At 44.1% G+C, this 6,000-nt stretch overlaps 1 pseudogene; it reads left to right on the top strand.

Annotated features, from left to right (window-relative positions):
- The first annotated feature begins 462 nt into the window (after window positions 1-462).
- The window catches only part of LOC132378406 (leukocyte elastase inhibitor-like), a 41,777-nt pseudogene continuing 36,239 nt past the window's right edge, over window positions 463-6,000 (top strand).

Raw genomic sequence — 6,000 nt, 5'->3', positions numbered from 1 at the left:
AACTGAGCCGTCCCACTTGATGGTACCTTTTCAGGGATATCTTCCAATACCTCAGCGTCAAACACATTCTTCCCAATGTAATACTAAGTTATGGCCCTTTGCACCTCCCGCTTTTTCATGGACGACCTCACTTCTGCGAGGTTCAACCTCTTCACCAAATTTAACAAGTCTGATTTGGTGGCCGCCTCTAGTGCCCCCACAGTTGGGTTTTTCATAAATTCACTCATGTCCATCTTTGCTGGTTTCCCGTCTGGCTACCCGCGTAACCAGATTCAAGTTTTGGACTTACAAGCCCGATTCACTGGCCTCCCAATTTGGTGTAAAATCCCGATACGAGAAACCCAAGTTGTTACGTATCCCGTAAATGGATCACTTACCAGCAAAGATAGAGAGGTCCGTTGAAGTCTGATGGCACTATTCTCAAACGTTTTTATTTATAAAGGGACACAAAAGTAAGGTTAATACAAACATTCAGATAATGCACGTCGTCAATACTCAATCTAAAGCGCGGGTATAGTAATAATCATCATTAAGAAGTAATCTTGACTGTTGTCTAGGGGATAATATATTGTCCGTTGGAAATATAAAAGTCACTCAGAAGTCTGCAGGCTTCAGCCTTTTGGGAATTGCTGGGTTTCACGTGTTGCGACAGAGAGAGAGAGATTGGTAAGAAAAGGAAAAACTTGCCCGGGACTTTATGAAGCAACTCCGTTGAATCAGGGGAGCGTTGGTTCCCCGTTGTTAGTTCGAAGTCCATTTCGGTGATATCAGCCACCCGCTCCCCAGGCAAAGGAGAAACGGAACGCACGTAGCTTTCTTCAAAATGGCTTCCCGCTACGACGGGATCGCTATCATGTCTTCTTGGTGCGTCTGAAGGGGCCTTCCCCCCCCCCAGACCCTCCTTTATACCTCCTCACGGGGTCGCAGGTGTCGATCAGGTTGGGATGATGCAATCTCTCTCTCAACCAGCCCACTTTGCCCGAGGGCTTTACACGTGGTCTCCATGAGACAATAGTCAATGTCGCCTTATTTGGCATCCCGGTGGAACGCGGTATTCGGCACGTCTCTCTCTCTCTCCCATTTCCTGTGTCTATTCAGCACATCTCTCTCTCTCCCATTTCCTGTGTCTATTCAGCACGTCTCTCTCTCTCTCCCACTTCCTGTGTCTATTCAGCACGTCTCTCTCGCTCCCATTTCCTGTGTCTATTCAGCACGTCTCTCTCGCTCCCATTTCCTGTGTCTATTCAGCACGTCTCTCTCGCTCCCATTTCCTGTGTCTATTCAGCACGTCTCTCTCTCTCCCATTTCCTGTGTCTATTCAGCACGTCTCTCTCTCTCCCATTTCCTGTGTCTATTCGGCATGTCTCTCTCGCTCCCATTTCATGTCTATTCAGCACGTCTCTCTCGCTCCCATTTCCTGTGTCTATTCAGCACGTCTCTCTCGCTCCCATTTCTTGTGTCTATTCGGCACGTCTCTCTCTCGCTCCCATTTCCTGTGTCTATTCAGCACGTCTCTCTCGCTCCCATTTCCTGTGTCTACTGACCCCTCCCCTCAACTAGTGTTCTTGCGATTCTCACAAAGGAGGGGGCTGGGATCATAACACTATTAACTTACAGCGTTGCTCTCACTGTGATTTCTAACGCTTGCAAACAACTTCTTGCGCTGGTCTCCCTCGTGCGAGCCCCCGCCCTCGTGTTGATCCCAAACCGGTATTTTCCCACAAGATGCGGCGAAACTGGATGTGACGTCATCGCATGCCGATATATTTTACAGGCAATGTTGGTTGACAGTCTGGTTGACAGATCCCTGTGCTGCAGCTCACTGTGTATCTTTCTCGATTACTGAGTGGCAGATTCTTTTTTTTGGAGCTGCGAGTAGAGACAGGTAAGCTTGTATTTAATTATAATATTTAAGGACTGATGTAATAGTGAGAAACTTTGGAGGATGTACACTTTTTTTTTGGAAGGAATATAGGGCTTCTTTCTTGTGTCTGAAAGAAACCATCCTCCCATGGCAGTGGATCAAAGATGAAAACAAAGCTATGGATTATTTTCAGTATCATCTTTATCACTTGCTCAACTTTATAAAAATTAGATTATCTGGGCATTATTTCATTGTTATTTCTGGGAGATTCCTGGATACAAACTTTTTATACAACAGCAGTTGCTGCGGATAAGAAGAAATTGTACCTGAAATCCAAGAGATTTGCTGCTGCAACATTTACAGTGTGAGAGCTTCCACAGTCAACATTCAGGGTGTTGCCATCGTTGTTAATCCACATTGATGTGGGACCGTGACGCTCATGACTTGATTTGCTAACTTGTTCTTATGAACGGTCATCGGACCCGAAGCATTAACAGTTTCCCGCTCCACAAAATGCTAACTGGCCTGCTGATAATTTCCAGCATTTCATGTTTTTGTTTTGAAATTCTAGCATCTGCAAATCCTTGCTTTTGTACTGCTTGCTAACGCCAATGCTTCCTTTGATTTCTTTTTTTTTGGCAGCAAGAGAGTCCTGACAACTTGAACACAAAGGCTCAATTCAGAAAAAAATCAATTCCATGTTTGGTCATGAGGTTTTGCATTTCTCCTTTACAGCATACACTTGCAATACTTTTTGGATGCTGACCTGGACTGACAAGTTTGTTGTTCTTTCTCTAGGGTGAGCAACTTTCCATAATGCAGGCTCAATTGTTAACTCCGGAAAGAGGAACTGTAACAGAATGTTTCACATCCGGTAAGTTTCAGCAGTGACCTTAGAAACTTACTTTGATAAGTTTATTTCCTTAAACCATCTATTGCAAATGCTAGAGTAGACACATTTATTGGAGAATATCCATCAGCCTGATGCTGGTAAGAAGCAGGGAGAATGTTTCTACTCACATTGGTTATACAGTGTCACTTCAGCACCCAGCCAAGGCAGGCAAGACAGTCACTCATGAGCCACATTGGGGTGAACCTTTAGCATTTTGTTCTTGCTGTATGTCTCATTGAGCATGAGATTCTCTTTGAAGTAGCAAGACTGAGATTTGTACGAGAGCAGGAACTATTGAAAAGAACAAGTCCCTTTATGTGTGAGTTTTACTTGACCCAGTAAAGGGAAATGAGGTTTAAGTAAAGCAGCCATTATTGGGGATGCTTTTGTGTGTGTAGTGGGGAGCTGAGACATCATTGAGAAGAGGTAGTGGCCAAGGTCCTGGAAGTCATTTAGGATCGGCTATTGCGTGAGTAGGCCGGTTTAGGAGTCCAAGTTTTAAGGCATCCTCTGAAGAGGCTTTGGCAAAGAGGCACGGGTGAGTTCCAGCTAAGAACAGTTAAGTTTTTTTTGCACGAATGTTAACTAAAAGGATACAGAAGTAAACTAATTAAATAAATAAGGGATCAGGTGACGTGTTGTATTTGCACGGTGTGGCTCCTGGTGGCCACATCTGCTGCAAGCATTGTTTGATCAGGGAAGTCAGGCTGTAATCTGATGGCCTGGACTATGAGTTTCAAACACCGTGCTGCATCAAATTTGGCCTGCGGCTAAGAGCAAGAGGGTGTGACTGGGTAGGCGGCATGTAGGCAGCTCCGAGAAGTAATGCCGGAGAAGCCTCAGCCCTGAAAGCTTACCTAATAGTTCAGAATTGTTGAGGGTGGGTTCAGGGGTTTAGGAAGAATGAGCAGCCGAACGGTGGCACATGCCATTCAGAGCGTGATCTGAAGAGAAATAGAACCAATTTTCCGTCACAAAGATCAAAAACCCCGAAGGGAAAGATCTAGTATTCATGGTCCATATGGGTGCTAATAACATAAGAAAACGAGGAAAGTTGGCTTGCTGAGAGAATTTGTGTGGCCAGAGACTAAATTAAAACACAGAATCAAAAAGGTACTAATAATTGTTACATGAGTCACATGCAAATTGGCACAGGATTAATAACAGAGTGCTAAATAAGTAGCTCATAGATTAGTGTGAAAGAAGTGGGTATGAATTCAATGCTTCAATGGTTCCACTTAATATCAGAGAAGTATACAGTGTACAACCTGAAATTCTTACTTTCCGCAGACATCTACAAACCAGAAGGAAAGCCCTGAAGAATGAATGACAGGAAAATATTAGAATCACAAAGCCCGCCCTCTCCTTTCCTCCCACTCACAAGCAGCAGCAAACATGTCAACCTTCCTCCCTCCCCCTTCCCTACCTGCCTCAGCAAAATGCATTAGCACACTCACCACCCAACATGCAAGCAAGAGCAAGGCCCCCAAAGAGACCAAATTCTAAAGTGCATCAAAAACCATTTTCACCCCAACAATTTGACATGCCACACTCTTTCTCACTAACAAGGGAGAGAGTGGTATCACTCCTGCCCCAGTGAGAGGGAGACCAACAGCTCACTGTTTCCATGTTACAGTCTGTAGTGTCACTTATTTCGGCAGTAGTGTACCCTGCTGTCTCAATGATTTGATCTCCCGCCATGCTTCAGTCGGCAACATTGGCGTGGAATTGATTTGTCTGCAAACCTGTCTTCCTGGTCACTCCTGGAGATTTTGAAATGCTAGGCCACTCAGCAAGCATCAAGAGCGGGAACCACCGCCGTGGAGACCCACAGTTTGAGTGCAGTTGTAGATCACAGACTCTGACAGGACCACATCAACCTTGAAAAGGAAAGAGAGGACATTAGAAGAATTTTAAACTGTTTCATGGATGGACTGAGAGAAGTCACCCACTGGCACTATCTTTAACTGGAACAATGCCACCAGTATTTGGGAAGGAAGGAGCTGTTCTAATGGAACAGGGTTCTAGCGAATCATATAACTAAGGTTGTGAATAACGTTTAAAATTAAATAGGAAGGGGGTGGATTCTATAGTTTGAGAAGTAAATATAATAAAAGGAAAAGAGAGTGCAGAGAGGTTTTTAAAGTGGAAAACCCATTGCAGTGGGGCAGTTCGACTCTCTCGACCTTGAAAGTCCAGGACCAGTGGTGCAAACAAACATGGTAAACTGGGGTTTTCTTTGGTTACAGTGGATGACTACAATGTCTTCTGTATCTTGTCATGGCCTTCGCTCTCCACGGAGCATTGTAATACTGCCTTCCTGGCTGTTGGATCTCAGGGCAGAATAAGATAAAAAGCTTAGAAAGGGATAGGAATTTAAGTTCATGCAACATAGAGACAAGATTGAAAAGGAGGATGGGAAATACAGGACTGCGGGAGGCATTACATTCCAGCGCATGCAGTATACAAAAGAACATTGATGGGTTGTAGCATTGTTAGAAATTGGCAGGTACGATGAATATCACTGAGGCAAGGTTGAAAGAAGGTCACAACTGGAAGCTTAATAAGTAAGGATACATTGCATACCAAAAGTCCAGGCAGGTGGGCAGAGGGGACTGTGTAGCTGTGTTAGTAAAAAAATGAAAGCAAATGCTTAGGAGGAAGTGACAGAGGATCAGCAGATGTAGAATCCTTGTGGATAGAGTTAAGAAACTGCAAGGGTAAAAAGATAGTGATGGGAGTTATATACAGGCATCTGAACAAACCAGGGGAGACCTGTAAAAAGGGCAATGCTACAGCGGTCATGGGGCATTTCAATATGCAAGTAGGTTGGGTAAATCAGGCTGTTGTTAGATCTCAAGAGAAGGAAGTTGTATAATGACTACAACCTGGCTTTTTAGTACAACTTGTGGTCAAGCCCACCAGGTAAAAGGCATACCTGGTTTGGGTGTTATGTAATGAAGAAGATTTGATTAGTGAGTTTAAGGTAAAGGAACCCTTTGGAGGCCGTGATCATAATAAGATAGAAATGACCCTGCAGTTTGAGACAGAAAAGCTAAAACTGGATATATCAGTATTAAGTAAAGATAACTGTAGAGGAGTGAGAGAGGAGTGTCCAAAGTTGATTAGAAAGGGAGACTCGTGGGGATGATAGTAAAGCAGCAATAGTTGGAGTGTCTGGGAGTAATTTTGAAGATATGGATTAGATCATCCCAAAGACATCGCATTCTAAAGGGAGGATGAC

This window comes from Hypanus sabinus, chromosome 20 (assembly GCF_030144855.1).
Source record: "Hypanus sabinus isolate sHypSab1 chromosome 20, sHypSab1.hap1, whole genome shotgun sequence".
In the NCBI taxonomy this organism is placed as follows: Eukaryota; Metazoa; Chordata; class Chondrichthyes; order Myliobatiformes; family Dasyatidae; genus Hypanus; species Hypanus sabinus.
Note: the sequence above shows the minus strand (reverse complement) of the source record. Positions and strands in the feature narration are given on the sequence as shown.